At 36.7% G+C, this 20,469-nt stretch overlaps 1 protein-coding gene across 1 annotated transcript in view; it reads right to left on the bottom strand.

Annotated features, from left to right (window-relative positions):
* THEMIS (thymocyte selection associated) overlaps nucleotides 1–20,469 on the bottom strand; it is a 197,501-nt gene that overhangs the window by 86,590 nt on the left and 90,442 nt on the right.

Raw genomic sequence — 20,469 nt, 5'->3', positions numbered from 1 at the left:
AATGAAATCAAGAATATTCATAATTATTGTCTTGGTCTGAACTACCTGAATTTTTGAGAGCTAATCATTTACTGGTAGTAACATGATACTAAATTAATATTTTTAGATTAGTGTCCCAATCGAAAATAGGTTCTTTTAACATTTTATTCCTATGTCTTTGCTTGAAAAGACACAACAAAAATGATCATACCAGCAGAGATGCTCTCTTATTATCACTGAATAGGCAATATATTTTAATATCTTATAAATTCTATTTGGACACAGTTTCCTCAATCCTCATTATCCTATGCCTGCTTACTCGGAATGACAAATACTACAGAAATAAAATTGACTTTATTTATTTTGATATAGTAAAAATATTTTCAAATAAATTTCAAAATCATTATACTCAGGTCACATTTTAGAAAACTTTGGTGTCCTGCGCATTGCTGTTAATAATTTAGGGCCCACTTACAGCCATGGTGACTGATTCTTTTAAAGTGTAAGTCATATCAGACCACATCTCTGCTCCAAACCCTTTGATGGCTCCCTATGTTAGTCACAGAGCAAAAATGAGTCCTTTCAATAGCCTTCAATAACCAACAGTGCCTGCCCATCCTGGGTAATGGTTGTTTTTGTTTGTTTGTTTTATTTTCCTATATCTATATATTCCAACCAACTGGAAGACAGTTGATAAACAATTGTGTATGATTAGCATGTAGCATAGAAATAAGTCTGAGAGTTATTTAGCTTTGTGCTGAAACTACACGAGTTCTGTATATAATTCAAATGTTTATCTCTGGGAGTTCTTTCAAGTGTCATGAAAATTTGTTCTCTTGTTCAACCCTGACAAAGACTTATATAAGTTATCTTTTGAGGATTAATAATATACTCATTTAAAACATGATATTTGGTGCACAGACTTGCCAATCTGACAAAGGAGATATGTACATCAATATTAATTTTAGCAAGTAAAGTAATAAAAGAAGAAAATAAAATGCTAAGGAATTCCCAGAAACTATGGTCAAGATAACTTCATGATTTCTTGGAATATCCAGAAACTTAGATCTCCTCTATCTCAGAGGAAGACAGAACAGAAGTAAAAAGACATTAATAAAGTTCAAAAAAAAGTTGGTAGCAATGCTAATACACAATCCAGGTGTGTTGCCTTAACACAGTCCTCATTCACCTGGTTAGTACACAGAACTATACAATCAGTGCAGATCCAACAAGGAAAATGGTTTGCTACATCCCTCTCTCCAACAATGTGTCAGCTACACCATTTTTATATAAAAAGAAAAATGTGCTTGCTACTAAACTTATGTTACTGATATACCTATTCCCAATGCTTTTTACCTAGAGGAAATAACTTTATTTCAAATCATGAAATTTGCATATAAAATGACTGAAATTGTGCTTTTAGGGGAGGCCATATTAATTTCCTTTTGATATGTTAATTTTTAGACACGTGTTATTTCTTGGGATTTTGTCTTTTAAACCACCCCATGGTGAAGGCGCTATTGCTCTGTTTTGCCAAGGATGGAAATAATAAACATGGACTCCATGCAAGGAACAACAGAGCAGAAAATTGATAGTTATACTACCTTTCCAGAAGGAATCACGGGACCATAGCACTTGGGCTCTCATGGTAGGAGAGCATGGAGAAACACCCTTCTTGGTACTGACTGCAAACCTGGGAACCTTGGGCAGGTATCCTTAGCTATAAAATGGTGATGATGATATCTATATTACAAGGTTGTGTTATAGGGGTCAAATGAGATGAGGTACACAAAACCACTGTGTATAATTATTATAGTTGCTAGGAAAGATGACTAGAAAAATTTGTGATATATTTATCAATAACCCAATGTTAGGAAAATTCTGAAATCATCATTTTGGATTGTGTTTCTGACTCTCTCAAATTGTTTCTCATTTTGAACTGTTCCCTGAAAAGCCTATATTGCCAATCAAATATGAATTACTGCTTACCTCTACAGACCACTCTCTTGAACGCTGGATACCTTTTAACCATGACTCAAAATTTAGTTTCATAATAGGAAATAACAGTTGTACAGAGTGGTCTGGGAGGGCTTTGTAGAACAGCTTCAGTGAGGTTGACGTGCTTTTATTAACCATATTTCCTGTAGCCTCAAAGACAATGAGAAATCCACTTCTGTGAGCTGAACCAATTATAACTGAGCAAGTGCACTTTTTCCCTGGCTTGGTCACACGATGTTAAATGTTTGATTAGAAAGGTCTTGTGCTTTTAGCTAAATGGGAGTAAATTTCTTTCCATTTGCAAGAACAAGCTATTTCTGCCTTTCATTCTACAGCCTCTTAGTGTCTTAATTCTGGGCTCTCAATGCCAAAGACAGTCACAAATGTAACCTTTGAGAAGGGGAAAACAATATTGTTATATTCCTTTGAAAACAAATTGAATTAGCTTTTGGAAGGACCAGGCTGCACTACTGCACAGAGTCAGATACATTGCGTGATCTGGGTGAGAACTGAGGCAGGTTTCACATGAAGAATGGATTCTAGTGGGCAATGTGGGGGTGGAATTGGTGGCCCTAGAAAAGAATCTCAAAAAGGGTATCAAATACAGGGAAACTTTAGATGAAGCAGATTTAAAAGGTGATGGAGATATTGCCATGTACATATCTAATGAAGTGATACAATCACAATAAAACAGGACTGGAAAACAGAAGGGTGATTCTGAAGAGGCAGTTCCTAGTAAAATCTTAATAGAGAAGTATGAAAAGAGAAAACAGGGGCCAAATCCTAATAAATACAGACTTAAGAAGGTGAAATAGGCACCACTGAATCAAGCATTACAGATAAGGGCTCCTCCCATAGGCAATGTCATCAGGAAGACCACCATCCCCCCAAGATAGCCTAAGCTTATTTTTGGATACTATGTTTTTTCTCTTTAAAATTCTTCAACTATAGCAAATAAACCTGCTGACATTTCATGGAACTCAAATGAAGATTTTCAGTTAACTCATTACTGACCAGTGTATAAATACAGAATCACAGAATGGTAGAATATTTAAGCTCAGAGAAAGAGTACTAATTATTTATTCCAACCTCATTTTATAGTCAAGGATGATAAGATTATCCCATATCACACGACAAAGTAGTAATAGAGTTAGGATCATATTCTCCCAATTTCCAGATTTTTTTCCATTCTTTAAAATCATAGCTATCTAAGATTAACTTTTCATTTTTTTTTTTTTTTTTTTTTTTTTTGCTTTTTAGGGCTGCACCTGTGGCATATGGAAGTTCCCAGGCTAGGGGTCAAAGTGGAGCTGCAGCTTCCGGCCTACGTGACAGCCTTAGCAATGAAAGATCCGAGCTGCATCTTTGACCTACATCACAGCTCACATCAATGCTGGATCCTTAACCCACTGAGTGAAGCCAAGGATCAAACCTGCAGCCTCATGAATCCTAGTTGCTTCCTTACTGCTGAGCCACAATGGGAACTCCTAAATTTTTAATATTTTTAAAAGAGAATTACATCCATATAAAGTCCAAGTGAAGAAAATTCTAAGAGAAGCCAAGTAAAAATAAGCTAAATTTAAAAAGTCAGCAGTAGAGAAGTTACAAAGATTCTTTATTGAAAGTAGGTGGGAAAAACACAACCCAAAAGAAATATTTTTGGCTTTGCACTCAAAGTACATATAGAACTAACCATTTCTTATTACCTCCATTGCTGCTGCATCATGGGGGCATGTCCACTAGTTTGCCTCCCTGTTTGCTTTTTTTTTTTTCTTTTCTACGGCTGCAATTGCAGCATGTGGAAGTTCTCCAGCTAGGGGGTTTAATCAGAGCTACAGCTGGGCCTATGTCAAATTGGCGCTACAGCTGGCAACACCAGATCCAAGCCACATCTTTGACTCACGCAGTGGCTTCTGGCAATGCTGGATCTTTAATCCACAGAGCAAGGCCAGGGATTGAACCCCCATCCTCATGTACACTATGTCGGGTTCTTAACCCACTGAGCCAAAATGTGAATACTGGTCTCCTTGTTTCCATCCTTACTCCCCTACTATCTAACAGCAGTGCAAAAGTCAGAATGAGTCCTTTAAAATGTAAGTCAGTTTACAGGTGAATGGATTAAGATGTGGTACATACATACAATGGAATATTATTCAGCCATAAAAATGAATGAATAATGCCATTTGCAGCAACACAGATGCAACCAGAGATTATCATACTAAGTAAAGTAAGTCGGAAAGAGAAAGACAAATACCATAAGACATCACTTATATACTGAATCTAAAATATGGCACAAATGAACCTATCTACAAAACAGAAACAGACTAACAGAGAACAGACTTGCGGTTGCCAAGGGGGAGGGGGAGGGGGAGGGAGTGGAATGGACTGGGAGTTTTGGATTAGTAGATGATAGGCAATGAGGTATAGCACAGGGAACTATATCCAGTCTCTTGGGATAGACCATGATGGAAGACAATATAAGAAATGGAATGTATATACGTGTGTGTGTGTGTGTGTGTGTGTGTGTGTGTGTGTTTGACAGGGTCACTTTGTTTTACAGCAGAAACTGTCAAAACATTTTAAGTCAACTATAATTTTTAAAAAACTTAAGATGGATACTCTATGATATCATCAGTTTATGTCATTCCCGTATTTGATCTTCCAATCATTTCATGTCTTATGAAAAGTTAAATGAAAATCAAAGACCTAGACAATCTGTGTCCTCCATTTCCTCTCTGATCTCATCCCCTTTGTTCCTTCACCCACTATATTCCAACCATTCTGGCCGCCCAGCTGATTCTCAAACACATCAGGCACATTTCCTCCTCAGGACTTGTACCATCTCTTTCCTCAGTCTGGAACGCTTCGTTCTCTCCATGGCTCATCTTACCTATTCAAGTCTTTTGACAAGTGCCATTCTCTCAGTAAGGTATACTATGACCACCCTATTTAAAATTATTCTACTTCCCTCATGCTCTTAATCCTGCTTATCATAGCACTTAACATGCTATAACATTCTATATCATTTACTCTTACAAGAATACGACATTAAATGGAGTACCAAAGCATTTACCAAGGTGTTTTGCTACTGATGTAAACACAGCACTTAAAATAGTACTGAAAACACAACAACCAAGAAATATTTGTTGAATGAGAGACTTAACTAGAACATGATCACCATGTTAAGAGACATAATCTCTGATTTTACTCAGATGAAAATACATAAATTCTACACCAGAAAGAGTACCATAGCACTGAGTATTCTTAAGTCTCAAGGAAGGGATCTAATATAAAGAAACATTGGAAGTACATTGGAAATTGTTAGAATGATACACATGACTTCAATGAGAAGATTTAACTAAATGGAATATCAAAAAATTTATCGAGATTGAAAATTTAATTGCCATAAAAATTTAAATTCTCCAAAATTATTGTATTCACCTCAAGCTCTTAATCCTTCTTATCTTGCTTTAAGTTCAATATAACTTGAAAAAAAGCCCCACCAGATGTTTTTATAGAAATCAATAGTGACTTAAAAGTTTATTTGATAAAATCAATAACCAACAAGGACCCACTGTATAGAACAGGGAATTCTACTCAATATTTTGTAATAACCTACAAGGGAAAAGAATCTGAAAAAGAATATATATGTTGAACAGAATCACTTTGCCATACACCTGAAAGTAATACAACATTGTAAATCAACTACACGTCAATAAAAAATGTTTAAGAAAAAAAAGTTTATTTGAAAGAATAAGAAGATTATAACTTAATTATTGATCAAAATATATGTCAATATTAAAATTTACTGGAATGTCCATCGACAGATGAATGGATTAAGAAAATGTGGTATATATACACACAATGGAATACTACTCAGCTATAAAAAAGAACAAGATAATGCCATTTGCAGCAACATGGATGGGGCTAGAGACTCTCATTCTAAGTGAAGTAAGTCAGAAAGAGAAAGATAAATACCATATGATATCACTTATATCTGGAATCTAATATACGGCACAAATGAACTTTTCTACAGAAAAGAAAATCATTGACTCTGGAGAACAGACTTGTGGTTGCCAAGGGAGGGGGGAGATAGTGGGATGTATTGGGAAATTGGGGTTAATAGATGCAGACTATTGTCTTTGGAATGGATAGGCAATGAGATCCTGTTGTATAGCACTGGGAATTATGTCTAGTAACTTATGATGGAGTATGATAATGTAAGAAAAACGATTGTATACTTGTATGTGTAACTGGGTCACCATGCTGTACAGTAGAAAATTGACAGAACACTGTAAATCAGCTATAATGAAAAAAATAAAAGACCAAAATGCACCAAAAACAAACTATGAAAATGAGTACTTTGAATGCATTAAGTTAATAATTTAATTAACTCAATTATTTATTACTTAAATTAATAACATTATTATTACTGTTGTTATTGTTAAGTAACAATGAGTATGAGATAATCCTAGATATAAAAGCATTGATTTTCTGAGATGAAAGAACTTGAAGAAGGGAGTTTCCATTGTGGCTCAGCAGAAATGAATCTGACTAGTATCCATGAGGACACAGGTTAGATCCCTGGCCTCGCTCAGTGGGTTAAGGATCCGGCATTGCCATGAGCTGTGGGGTAGGTCGAAGATCAGGCTCGGATCTGGCATTGATGTGGCTGTGGCTGTGGCCAGCAGCTACAGCTCCGATTTGACCCCTAGCCTGGGAACCACCACATGCCACAGGTGTCTTTTTGGCCCTAAAAAGACAAAAAACAAAAAAACAAACTTGAAGGATTAAGCACTAGGCATTAGTGCTTTCACTTTTTGTTCCTAAATATTATTACCAGATCTTCAATAAATTCATGTTTATCCTAAAAAAATGCATTGATCTAAGAAAGCAAACTGAATCCATAATTTGGGACACTAAAGACCAGGGAAATCTGATGTAGTTGACATACCTGTATTGAGATGGCCAAAGATAGCCAAAAATCAATCACGATGTAAGAATGAAGAACATTAATAAAGAGGGTGGGGTGAAACTTTGGGAAGCGATGAATATGGTTTATGACACAGATTATGCTGATGGTTTCAAGGATGAATACTTATCACCAAACTCAATGATATATATATAGAGATAGATAGATAAGATAGATAGACATAGATATGCGTATACATATATATGGTAGCTTTTCATATGTCAAAAAAATATATAAAATTCAGGCAAGAAGTGAAGAGCAAGAGAAGAAAGGAAACCAAAGGAGAACATATAAAGACCCTACATGAATTTTAGGAAATAAAGGAGGAGGGCATTGGAGTGACAAAAATTATATGAAATTGAGGGCTTATTTGATTTTATTTGGGCATTAAAAAACTTGATATCCAAAAGGATAAGATAATTGCATTGCACATACCCCCCCACACACATACGCTTATACAGAGATACACAACATATGGCTGCATACACACACAAACATGCAAGCAAGAAACTTAATAAGCAGGTTGAATTCAATAGGATATAAGTACAACCAACTTCATTTTTGCTCCTTTAAATCCCTTCCAACCTCTGTGTACTTGTTCTAACCCTGCATAATAATCCATATGAGAAATGATGATGACATGAAGCAGGGAACTATATATTCAAGAGATGTTAAAGAAGTAGGATCTGGAGTTCCCATCGTGGCGCAGTGGTTAACGAATCCGACTAGGAACCATGAGGTTGCGGGTTCATTCCCTGCCCTTGCTCAGTGGGTTAAGGATCCGGCGTTGCCACGAGCTGTGGTGTAGGTCGCAGATGTGGCTCGGATCCTGCGTTGCTGTGGCTCTGGCGTAGGCTGGCAGCTACAGCTCCGATTAGACCCCTAGCCTGGGAACCCCCATATGCCATGGGAGCGGCCCAAGAAATGGCAAAAAGACAAAAAAAAAAAAAAAAAAAAAAAAAAGAAGTAGGATCTATGTAAGTTAATGATGGATAAATGGGAAAAGAGAAAAAAAGGAGTGATCCTAGATGTCTGGTTTGGGCTACTTAGAGATGGTGGGGGCATCTGGATAGATAAGAAATAGAGAAGGAAGATTAAATGTGTTTAATTCATTGTTGTTAGGGTTTTTTGGTTTTTTGTTTTTTTTTTTTTCTTCTCTTCGGCATTTAGAAGTTCCCCAGCCAGGGACTGAACCCTCACCACAGCAGCAACCCCAGACGCTGTAGTGACACTCAGGATCCTTAATTCCACGCACTGCAAGAGAACTCCCAGTTAAGACAATGTAGTAGTCTTTATGTTGTTCACTAGTATCAGGTTTCCTTTTACTTCTAGACATGAGGGAAGGTTACAATTTCTCACCACAAATTAGACACTGAATGTACTTTTATTTGGCTAATTAGATTGGTGCAGTGGGTAGAGAGAGCTAGAGCTAAAGATCTCTTATCATTGCATTATTCTCTCTCCATTCATGATTCTCTATTTTTCCTTACCTTCACTGTGACAACAGGCCATGATCCAGCCAGAAAAAGGACTTCCTTCCTTAAGAGAGGATGCCATGTTTCAGAAAATTTTCTTTTGACAACTTATAGATCCATGAAATTTTAAGTTACACACAAAATAAGTTCACTGATGATTTCTACAAATTTTTATAAGGAAAAAAGCATCAATTAGTCACAGTTTGCATTTTGATTCTAAAAATCACAACTGTGCTCAGTGGAGCTGAGTCTCTTTATAATACTGTTCATTATTTCTACCTAAAGGGTAATAATCCAGAAATTTTGGTCTTTGAAAATTATATAATGTTGGTGAGCCTTAATTACCTGTAGAATGGAGGTAATAATTTTGAGACTACCTTCATTGGGCTTTTGTGAAAATTAAATAAGTGTGTACATGTAAAAAAAAAAAAAGCTTAGAAAAGCGACTGATTCATTGTAATCACTTAATCAAAAAAGTTCTCCAATTGCTTATTTTTAGACTTTTTATGTACTTCTTTGTCCCTTCTATTTTGGACTTCCTTACAGAAATCCATCTTTTTTTTCCTCATGAGCTACACAGTCTTCAGCTTCATCTCATCGTCTCACAGAACTTCATTGACCATTTGTATTTGCTGACACTTGAATCATCAACTTCAGCTGGAACTTTTTCCCAAACTATAGACCATTGTTAACTTCACACCTGACACCTCAGCTTAGGCATCTCACAGCTATTTCAAAACTGAGCATACCTTAATCTCTTACATATCCCTGACAAACCATCCCTCTATCTATGTCTTGTGCTCCTGATTTAATGAGTTTCATCACCATCCATTCTGACGCTTTTGTCAGAAGTCTGGATATTTTCCTTATACTGTGTCTTTCTTTTTCCCTACATTTCATCACTCCTAACAGATAGCATCTCCTAAAATCCTCTTGAATATTCCTCTTTAATCATCTTCTCTTGTATTAGTACTTTAGCTTTCTAACTTCTTTCCCTGCCTCCATCTGAATGGATTATCTGGTTTATAATTAGTATTTTTAAAAAATAGTTTGAGTAGCTTTATTGAGGTACAATTGATATTGCCACCACTTGAAGTGCATAGTTCAATTCATTTAATAAATTTATAGAGTTGTGAAAATATTGCCACATAACAATATCGAAACTTTATCACCCAGAAAGTTCCCCCATGTCTGTCTACAGTTCATCCCTGTTTCCAACCACTCACTCTAGGCAACCATTTCTTTTTTTTTCCTGGCACTAAAAACTTGCCTTTTCTAGCTGTTTTGTATCTAAAAAGATTTTATTGTTATTACCCTATTGGAAACCCTACAATGGCCTCCATTTTTTGTCTTTAAAAAGTCTAAATTCCTTAAAAAAGTAAAGCTATTTAGGAAGAACCAGTCTTTTTTTTTTTTTTTTTTTTTTAATGTAGAATACAGCTGATTTTGGTTTTGTCATTCTTGGCTGCACTAGAAGAATGGAGTTCAGAATTTATTTTATCTCTTAGGAGGATAAGAAGAAAATAAGATCTAGTCTGTTTCAGGTGCTAAGCTAAAAGTTTAAGCTGTGTGTTTCATGGGGCACCAAAGTTTATTGTCAAAGGAGGGGTTAAAGCAACCAAAAAAAGGTACTTCTTGGAAAAACAGGAAAAATAAATGACTAAAGGGAGGAAAGATAAGGAATGGTGGGAGGAGTCCCTAAAAATATAGTAACATTCCTTAGGAAATTAACCAAGAATACAGGGGCCCGCAATCATGTAATCACCTGATAGTGGAATCAGGTAGAAATAGGTCAAGAAACATGAAAACTGAGTTCTGACCATGGGAAACCTTGGTGTGGCAGGAAATCTAAGTTGGTACTGAGAAAGTCTCATTCCCCATCTTATACCAGTGATTAAGAAGTGAACTGAACAACTTGTGAACCTGCGCTAAGAAACCTGGTAATGATCCACCTTTCATAACTACCCTCTTTGTTCTTCCACCCTCGTATTATTACACAGCCATTTATCCTAGATCCTGTCAGGGTTATACCTCCACACTATCACCAACACAGGATGTTCCTTCTGGCTAAGTCACACTGACATCACTCTACATCTATTTCTACTTGTCTAAACCTACATATTTCAACCTAGACATTAAACATCCTTTTCTGAATTTAATCCCACATTTTAATATGGGATCTTTATAAGTTGCCTTCCCAGACCCTCTAATGGCCACTGAATAGGAATCTTCTCTACAGTTTCCATACTGTAGTTGTCTGTTTTCCTGTGTTTAATATATTAGATTCCATTAAAATGTCTTTCATTCATCTAATGTGTCTCCAGTGCTTATCACAGAAAATGGCATATAATTAAGGCTATATACCTATGGAACTAAAATAAGTGTGAACAATTATAATAATTATTTTTAACACTTTAAAATAATTATTGATGTAAATAATTTAAAAGCATTGTATGTACAATGTACAATTAGAGTAATATTTAAAGAAATGGAAACCAAGAGATTTTAAAATCTTTCTCCTCAATCTTTATTGCAATTATATAGTTCTAGTTTTCTTCTATGGTAATATGCTCTGATTTTTCTTGGCTTATTATGAATGTGTCCATTATTCTGAGCTCCTTGACCTAGTAATCCTTTAGCCTTTTCCTTTTATAGGTCCATAGCTCCCTTAATGAAGAAAAAGCTTTGTATTCTCTCTGGATCTATATTATCACCAACCTGATTTCAAAATTACTAGTCCTAGTCCCACGGTTAGTTCTTGTTCCTGAAGTTTATTCCAGCTAAACTTGAACTGCTACTAAAGAACTTTCTGCTGATGCAGAAATGGCCTTAGGGAATTCCCACTATGGTATAGGGAGTGAAGGATCTGGCATTGCCATAGCTGTGGCGTAGGTAGCCGCTGCAGCTCGAATTTGGTCCCTGGCTCAGGAACTTCCATATGCTGTGGGTGTGGCAAAAGAAAAAGAAAAAAAAGAGAAAGAGAGAAAGAGTGAAAGAAAAAGAAAGAAAAGAAAGGAAAAGAAAGAGAAAGAAAGAAAGAAAGAAAGAAAGAAAGAAAGAAAGAAAGAAAGAAGGAAGAAGGAAGAAAGAAGGAAGGAAGAAGAAAGAAAGAAAGAAGAAGAAAGAAAGAAAGAAGGAAGAAGGAAGAAAGAAGGAAGGATGGAAGGAAGGAAGGAAGGAAGGAAGGAAGGAAGAAAGAAATGGCCTTAGGCCTTTCCTAAAATTCTAACATCTCAGACAGTTCAAGATATTCTCCAGGTTTTTCTGATCATTGGATCAGGAAAGAAAAATCCTGAGCATGACAGACCCACATTTATAAGAATAACATGATAGAAGGAAGCATCTTTCCTCATATCATCAATTCTCTGATCTTTGTTATCTTCTAGAGGTATCATTGAAAACTGTGTAACTACTATACACTAGACACAGTGTTACGGGCTGGATATTTCAAAGACTGAACTTTCCTTAAAAGATGACAGCCAAGCACATTTAAACAGATTTTTAAAAAGCAGATATGAGATCATTTCCAGCCAGTTGCTTTCCTTAATAAATCCATATACATGACTAATTCTACTAAGAGCCATTTTATACGTATAAAATAAGAAATTTGTGAGTATATACAGGACCTTAAAAAGTGAGCACAGATAGAAAGACTGGAGATCCTTGGTAGCCTAGTGGCTGGGACCCAGCACTTTTACCATTGTGGCCTTCCCTGGTGTGGGAACTGAGACCCCACATCCAGCTGCTGCATGCCTTGGCCAAAAAAAAAAAAAAAAAAAAAAAAAAAAAAAAAAAAAAAAACAAGATTAAAGAATTGAGCTCTAACGCACTTGAAACACTTATGGATGACCAGAGGAAGAACCAGTAAAAAGTTCTAAAGGAACTTCAACCACTGCAGCATAAGGAAACCAAGAGGGCATGATTTTCCGAAAGAATTTCAAAAAGTAGTGGGTATTCCATTTCTGCTTAGTATCTAAATAATATGAGGGAGTTCCCATTGTGGCTCAGCGGTAACAAACCCAACTAATATCTATGAGGACACAGGTTCGATCCCTGGCCTGGCTCAGTGGGTTAAGAGATCTGGTGTTGCCGTGAGCTTGGTGTAGGTTGCAAGCCTGGCTAGGATCCCACGTTGCTATGACTGTGGCCTAGTTCAGCGTTACAGCTCTGATCCAACCCCTAGCCTGGGAACTTCCATATGTTGCAGGCGTGGCCCTAAAAGACAAAATAATAAAAAAATAATAATATGAGAGGACTGAGGATTGACCCTAAAATTCGGCAACCCAAGTATCAGTTGTAACTATGATCATTACATACTTCTCAGCCTCAATTACCTCCCTCACAAAAATTAACAGCACCCATTTCATGAAGCAGTGTGAGAGATTAAATAAGATAATAATACATGCAAGCACTAGCACATTGCCAGCAACAATGGAAGAGCTCAGTAACGGGCAAGAGATTTTTTTAAATTACTGATACAGACTGAGGCCAGTCTGTTACACAGATGTTACAGAATTTTATTGAACATAGATGTCTGGCAACTCTGTGAGGGAGAATTTGGCTGGGTAAGAGTTTGGTATGAAAAAACAAACAAACAAACAAACAAACAAACAAACATTTTTCTCAGGGGAGAAGCTGGAACCAGAGATAATGAGGAGAAAAACAGTTTGGGCAGGGCAATTTCTATTCTTGGATAACAAGGAAAGGAACACATCTCACATGACTTTGTTTTTATCTCATAACCAGCAACTGTGTATTTTTAAAACATTAATTAATACTTGGGAAAGCATGTGAGAATAGCAGCAAGCTTCCATTAAGGACAAATGGTATGTAAAGTTTAGTGATCTAAATAAGCATAATGTCATCAGTTAAAATTCCATTCTATCTCCTACATATCTCCTACGCTACATATTGTCTAATGTATAATTTTACAATCATCCCTTTTACATTTTGTGACTGTAAAAATAACTATAAAATTACTATACAGTTCTTGTGGTCTTTGATATGTAAAATTATTTCATTTGGCTAATTTTTTAGCCAGTGGTCTTCTGATTTTATAGTTTCCCCTAATTATTTCCTCACCTCATCAGATTTAAAATTAGCTAATTGGTTCAAGGTAAAAGTCTTAAAAAATGGCATGTCTTACAAAATAGCTAAAAGCAACTTGTTTTATTAGAAGTGTTTTTTATCATGATCATCATATCCAAGACATCATGATCATATTGAAATTAGAGTCTGGATGAAGCATAATGAAAGAGAGTTTAATGCTGTAAAAGGCTGCTAAAAGTTTCCCCTTAAATAATGCATTTATATGAATCATTCCTTTCTCTATGAATTTTCTGAAAAAAATTTAATTTTTGGAAGCCTATCTTTATGTATTCTTTCAGAACCATCTTATGCTCATTTGCTATCTTAACATTTACACAGGAAATTTGGTTTGTGAAGAACAGCATATGTTCTCATTTATGAAGGTCTGACATCAATGATTAAAAGTAATGGTTGACTTGCAAGAAACTGGGGAGTTGTAGCAAAACGTATTTGCTCAAATATATAGCTTATGTCTTCCCAACTTCTAGGCAAGGTTTTTATCCTAAAATAAATTCAGAGCTGGTAAATACAGTAATGGAAAACTCAGATAAATCAGTTTTGGAAACTATAAACCCAGTTGGAACTTACCTTCTCTAGATTTCTCCAACTACTCTTTGGATTTTTTTTCAATTAGAAAAGAAAAATCAATGGTGGTGAGCTCAAAAAATATATAGTTAAATATCTAGTCAGCCCCCACTCGACTCAATGATTCTGGGCACTAAAATCCTTACAGGGATTACAGGAGGTTGGCAATTCGAATGCCCTCCCTCCACATATACTGTGCCTTGAACTTTCCAAACTGCTTGATCTTCCATTATGCCTGCTCATTTCTAAACAGAGACATCCAGGTTATGGACATTGAAGAAAATGAAAACTCTTCTAACCTTTGCAAAACCCAGAAATCTAATGTGAGATGTTTTACTCCAAATTTCATTCAAACATTTTGGAAATTCACTGAGAAAATAAATATTTTTTAATTTATATTTTTTGGAGCTAAAAATAATACTAACACTGCAAATACAATAATCACATATTTGGTGGTACTTTAGTTCCTCACTCCAAAGATGGGAGAGAGAAGCAAGGAGCACTATTAACTAAGGCTTTTCATCAACCCTTCCTCACCATCCCCCACCCTCCCACTCATGTGAGAATATTCTCAGTATTCTCCATAGAAAGCTCAGAGATGGCCAAAGTTTTGGTGCATTCAAGTATTTCCCAGCAGGAGTGTGCTTTGACCACCCAAGAATGGAAACAATGTTCTCTGGACAGAAACTCTTAGGGATTTTTTTTTTTTTAGGGCCACACCCACAGCATACAGAGAGGTTCCCAGCTAGGGGTCTAATAGGAGCTGCAGCCGCCAGCCTATGCCACAGCCACACAACGCCAAGTCTGAGCCGTGTCTGCAACCTGTACTGCAGCTCACAGCAATGCCGGATCCTTAACCCACTGAGAGAGGCCAGGGATCCAACCCGCAACCTCATGGTTCCTAGTCAGATTTATTTCCGCTGTGCCATAATGGGAACTCCAGTATTTTATTATTAGTTTGATAGGTTGTTCATATTTGCTTGTAATTCTCTTAAGATCAGGCAATGTTTTCTAATGCCTTACTTTAACCAATTATTTTTTATGTAAAACTCATTTAAACTTTTCTTGGGCTCTTCAGCTAGAAGTATCAATGTAGTACGTGCCATAACAAGGGTAGAACTTTAAAAGTTCTGCTTACTCTCCCACTTTCAAAAGCACAAAAAATATTCTGTGCTTCCCATTGGGTACAGATTTCTACCTGCAAGCTTTCAGCAGGAACTTGAGTTTGGCTGATTTTCAGCTCAGGACGTCCTTTGTTCATTTTTTGCCCTTTTCTCCCATCTTTTTCACTTCTTCCCACTATAGTTGGCTATTTACAGGCTAATGCCATTTACCACACCACAAACTACAGGCGACTCAAAAACTATATTGTTTTAATCTGTATGTATCATGCCCTAGAAACAGCTCAAATGTCTGCAAAAATACGCTAAAATTGTATCTCACAGTTAGAATTTGTCTTTTCCAAGGAAAATCATAGATTCCCTTTGTTTTCCTTGTTATTCAGGTTTAAACCCTGAAGTATGTCTCAGTTTCACATTCTTTGTCCTTAGTCTTTGAAAATGGCTAAAATGTTTGTTTTCTCTATTCACAGGGAAACAGATTTATAGCTTCTATGTCAAACCAAGAGGACACACTAAGAATAGACAGGCATCAGTCTTCAGAGAAGTGCAGACCTGGTTACAAATCCAAATCCTCTTAATTTCTTTACACTACATCAGGTTAGCAAACACAAAAACAAATCACACCATTTGTGACTAAATCTAGACAACAAATGAATAGATGTAATACTATTCTCTAAAGATCTAGATTTAGCCTAGGAGTGTGGGTTTCACTAACACTTTGCAGCCACTCTGTCACACCAGATCAGAAATGAGTCTTAGCACCCAGCGGCAGCTGCCGAAGTGTTCTCTCTCTGCACCTCCCAGAAACTATTACTTTCCTTCTGCCTTTTTTCAGCGCTCACTCTAATTCTGGTACAGGGTTTGTTTTCTGCTCAATTCACAGTACCTTACCATTACTGCCTCCCTTGCTCTTTGCCTTAATGTCTCCTATGGGTGTTCTTGTCTGACAGAATCTAGAAATTCCTGCAGCAAAGTAGACACTTGGGCATTAAATGGCCAAACAGAGTTAGTGAAATGCAAGATTTCTGGTCCCCATTGCAGTCTCAGAAGGAATGGAATATCTCATCTTTCAACCAAAGGTTTGTTTTTCTATCTGGTTATAGGCTTTTTCATCAGAATACCGAAGTTACATTTCTCCTATGTGGCACTCAGAAGTCATAGCCATATATATCCACGACAGGCAAAAACCGCAGTGAGTATATGCTTTTTCAAAATATCTGAAACTACTTCTGACATACAAACTAACTATCGAGGAAGGAGAGTCTACCTCCCAACATTCCTATTTAGAAGAGAATTTTAGGTCCAGCCTCATTTATGTAGTTACTTTATTATATTGTTTTTATCTGATTTAGTATCAGAATGCACACCTCTTAAAGATACTATTTTTACATTGCTAGAAGCCTAAGAAGAAAATCGAAGGGTCACTCAATACATTCTCATCCCTTTTTTTCAAAGGCTTTGTACATTATTCTCCCAATGGTTAACTATCACATTTTAAAAACAACACAGTTCTTCAAGGTAAAATTTCACGGGCTTGGAGATGTGCCCTCATCTCTGTTGAAGCCCATCCCCCACCTCACCTGCCCCTGCTTATATCCAAACCACAATTCTCAAATTTCTATTAAAATTCATTTTTTCTTATTCAGATATTAAATAACGGTCGACAATCCTACCTTGGAAAACAATTCTATTTATTCTAATAATCTGTTCTCAGTCTTAATTTCTAAACTTCCTAGGTGAATGGGAGGGATCATAACAGACAATGGATACATACTATGTGTGAATTTGGCTAATACTAAGTACATTTAGTTTCTCGCTATTAGACAGCCTGTACAACTGTTATTTAACAGTGCAGAAGTTAATGACACTTTAGGCAAAAGTAAACTTATATAATGAAGCATTTGATATTGTTCCCTATATATGTAATAAGGTATTTTAATGAGTTAAGTCATTTGAATATTTAAACTCTGAATAACACTTATAAATTGCTTTCTGAATTTAAAGCATTATTCTACACAGAATCCAAAATCTTAGAGGCTTGTTTTCAATGGCTGCTTCCTGCCTGTAGAGTATAAAAAAATGTTTTATCCAGTTATTTCAAAAGTATACATGGAGAGAAGAGCTTTAATGTAGATATCAGAAGAAACATAAAAGAAATATATGAAAGGATGGCATTGTGATAACAAGAAATGGTTGGTTGCAAGACTTTTTGAGTATATTAGGCAGAAATTGACAGCATCTGTTTAAATTCCAGAAATGATCTACTAAATGGAGTCTTATCTTCATGGTGAGAAAAAAACTGTTGAAAATGAGGAGGTCAGTAGGTCTGAACACAGGTAAATTATAGCATCCTCTGACATTTTAAACTAATTTCAGAGAATATATTTCTTTATTGACCACACCAGATATGATGAAACTAATCCTAAACAAAGAATCATAGACCCTTCTCAACGGACTGATCAACTTTCAACCAAGCAACAATCTCCTAACAACATCACTGGCTTAGGGTTTCCTAGTGTCTGCTGAATCTTTTTTAGGGACAAGAAATATGTTATAGCATATTACATCCAAATTGTCCTCCCTTTCACTCCCAACAATGTAATGGAAAATAAGAATGTACTGTTTGTCACAACATAGCTTTTAAATGTATAAAATAACCAATATCATCTAGTACTAAATCATTCGGGTTTAGACTATCACTCAGTTTCCTCAACCATTTATAGAAGAAAATGGCTCCTGGACCTTTTAAGATGTTAATATCTTAAAGTTCAGTTAATCATTTTTCCTTAGAAGTGGAACACAGAACTAGACAGCAGAATCCATGTGGGAGTCTGAAAAATGAACAAGCAGTGAAGAATTATTAAGTTGATCTGGAATCCTACATGTATGAATTTAGTCAAAGATTGTATCTGTTTTATTTTAGTAACTGGAGATAATAGAAAATATATGTATTGGTCTCTGCCCCTGGTTCCTGGCACAGAACTCCTGAAGCCTTTGCAAATTCCTAAGTGATAAGAACACTAGGGGAATCTTCTTTTTTAATATTTGGTCTTTGACCCCATTTTTCATTATAGGGCTCCTAAATCCCCTGGAATTTTCTGGACTATGGGAGTATCTTTTGTTCTAATAAGACGACTCTGGGAAGGCTCCTGAGTGGGGGCTGGTCACCAGAAACACCAAGCCATAATAGACGCTTAGAATTCTCAGCTCCAACCCCCATCCTACAGAGAGGGGAGAGGGACTGGAAAGGAATTAATAATTGATTATGCTTGTGTGAGGAAGCTTCCATAAAAATCCTAAAAGCACAGGGTTCCAGAACTTTCAGGTTAGTGAACAAAACCCAACTCCATGGGATAGAAGTGCGTGAGCTCTTGGGTCCCTTCCAGACCTTGCCCTTCATCTCTCTTCATCTGACTGTTCATTCATATTCTGTGTCACATCCTTTAATAAACCGATAAATGTGAGTTCTGTGAGCCACTCTAGCAAAGTAATAGAACCTAAGGAAGGGACTGGGGACCTCTGATTTGCAGATAGAGGCTGTGGGTAACATGGGGACCTACTATTTGCAACTGGCATCTGAAGTGGGGTGCAGACTTGTGGGATGGAACCCTAAACCTATGGGCTCTGACCATTTCTCCCAGCAAACAGTGTTAGAATTAAGTAATGGTAGGACACCCAAGTGGGGTAAAAGAACTGCTTGCTGAGGGAAAAACTTCCATGCATCTGGTGTCGGAGGTGTGGTGAGTGTGACAGCAGTGTGAGAGTAAAGGAGAATCATAGGAGGACTAGAGGTTTTTCCAAGCAGTAACCTAGACACAAGACCGTTTTGTGAGTTTCTGTCCTAAGAAAACACATAGGTCATTCTTATTTGACATTCTGTCAAAGGGCATTTAAATTTTTTTCATCTTTTTTTTTTTTTTCCTATGAATGCCTGCTTTGCAGTTTAGGGTTTCTGATCTCTTTCTTCCTGATTATAAGAGACATCAACTCTTTCTGTATCTCCAGATCTTCATGTACTCTTCCCATAGTTCTGTTATTCGAGACAACTAGTCTTCATTCCCTTTCCCACCAATCCTGGCTGTGGCTGGGAGAGCCAATGGACTGTCTGAACCAGGAGATGGGCATGTGATCCAAAGTCCTTCTCTTTTTAAAAACTGGAACCAAAAAAAAGAGGTTATATTCTTTTTTAATGATGAAACTATTAGAGAAGTGTGGGAACTGTCAGAAGTAGTGTCCCTGGTGTGGATACTGCTCACCTGTGAACATAAACCCATGTATGATGAAGAGTAAGGCCAGCTCTGGCTGTGTTTTACATCCTGTTTCCAAGTGTCCCCGAAGCCTAGCTGTACCTTTAGGTTCTCCGAGGATACATGGGCTAACACATTTATTAAAAAGAAAAAGGGGAAAAAAGCTATTTTTCCAGCAAAACAAGTCCTAACTTAAATACAGATTTTTCTAGCTAAAGGTTTTATTTATTTCTCCCTCCCAATTTTATGTCCTGGGTTAGCTTTCTATTGTTGCTCTAACATAAACTTGGTGCCTTAAACAATACAGATTTAGCATCTTGGAGTTCTATAAGTCAGAAATCCAATACCAGTCTCATTGGCTAAAATCAAGGTGTTGGCAGAGCTGTGCTTTCTGCAGGCTCTGGGGAAGAAAGCTTCTTTGTCCTGTTAGTGTCTAGAGACCATATGCATTCCTTGGTTCAATGATCCCTTCCTCTGTCTTCAAAGGCATAACCCTGCATCTCTCTAACATTCTTCTGTACTTACATCTCTCTCTGACTCTGACCTCAACTGAGAAAAGTCCTTTAAGGACTCTTGTGATTAACCTGGACCTTCTCATCTCAAGGTCCTTAATTTTAAGTACATGTGCAAAAGCTCTTTTGCTATCCAAGGTAGCATATTCATAGCTCCAGAGGTTTAGGCACAGACACCTTGGGTGGGGGTGAGAGGGTGGGAGTAGAGAGGGTGAGACATTATTCAGCCTATCACTAAAAATGAGAATAGCATTCCATCTCTCACATCATTCAATTCAGTAATAAAAATATACTAAACAGGAGAAGCCAGATCTCTCCACATTAAAAGCGGCCTGTTAATCAACATTATTTGGAAACAGTTGTTTAATTCAAAATGACGCCTTCAAAATTGTTTTTCTGGAAAGGAAATTTCTGCTGGTTTTTTATCTTTTCCTGAAGATGAGTCTGAAGATCTTTACTGGATTTCCCCAGCATATAATCAGAATGCAATCT

Source organism: Sus scrofa, chromosome 1, assembly GCF_000003025.6.
Source record: "Sus scrofa isolate TJ Tabasco breed Duroc chromosome 1, Sscrofa11.1, whole genome shotgun sequence".
NCBI lineage: Eukaryota > Metazoa > Chordata > Mammalia > Artiodactyla > Suidae > Sus > Sus scrofa.
The sequence above is the reverse complement of the archived record's forward strand: the minus strand, read 5'-3'. Positions and strand labels throughout refer to the sequence as shown.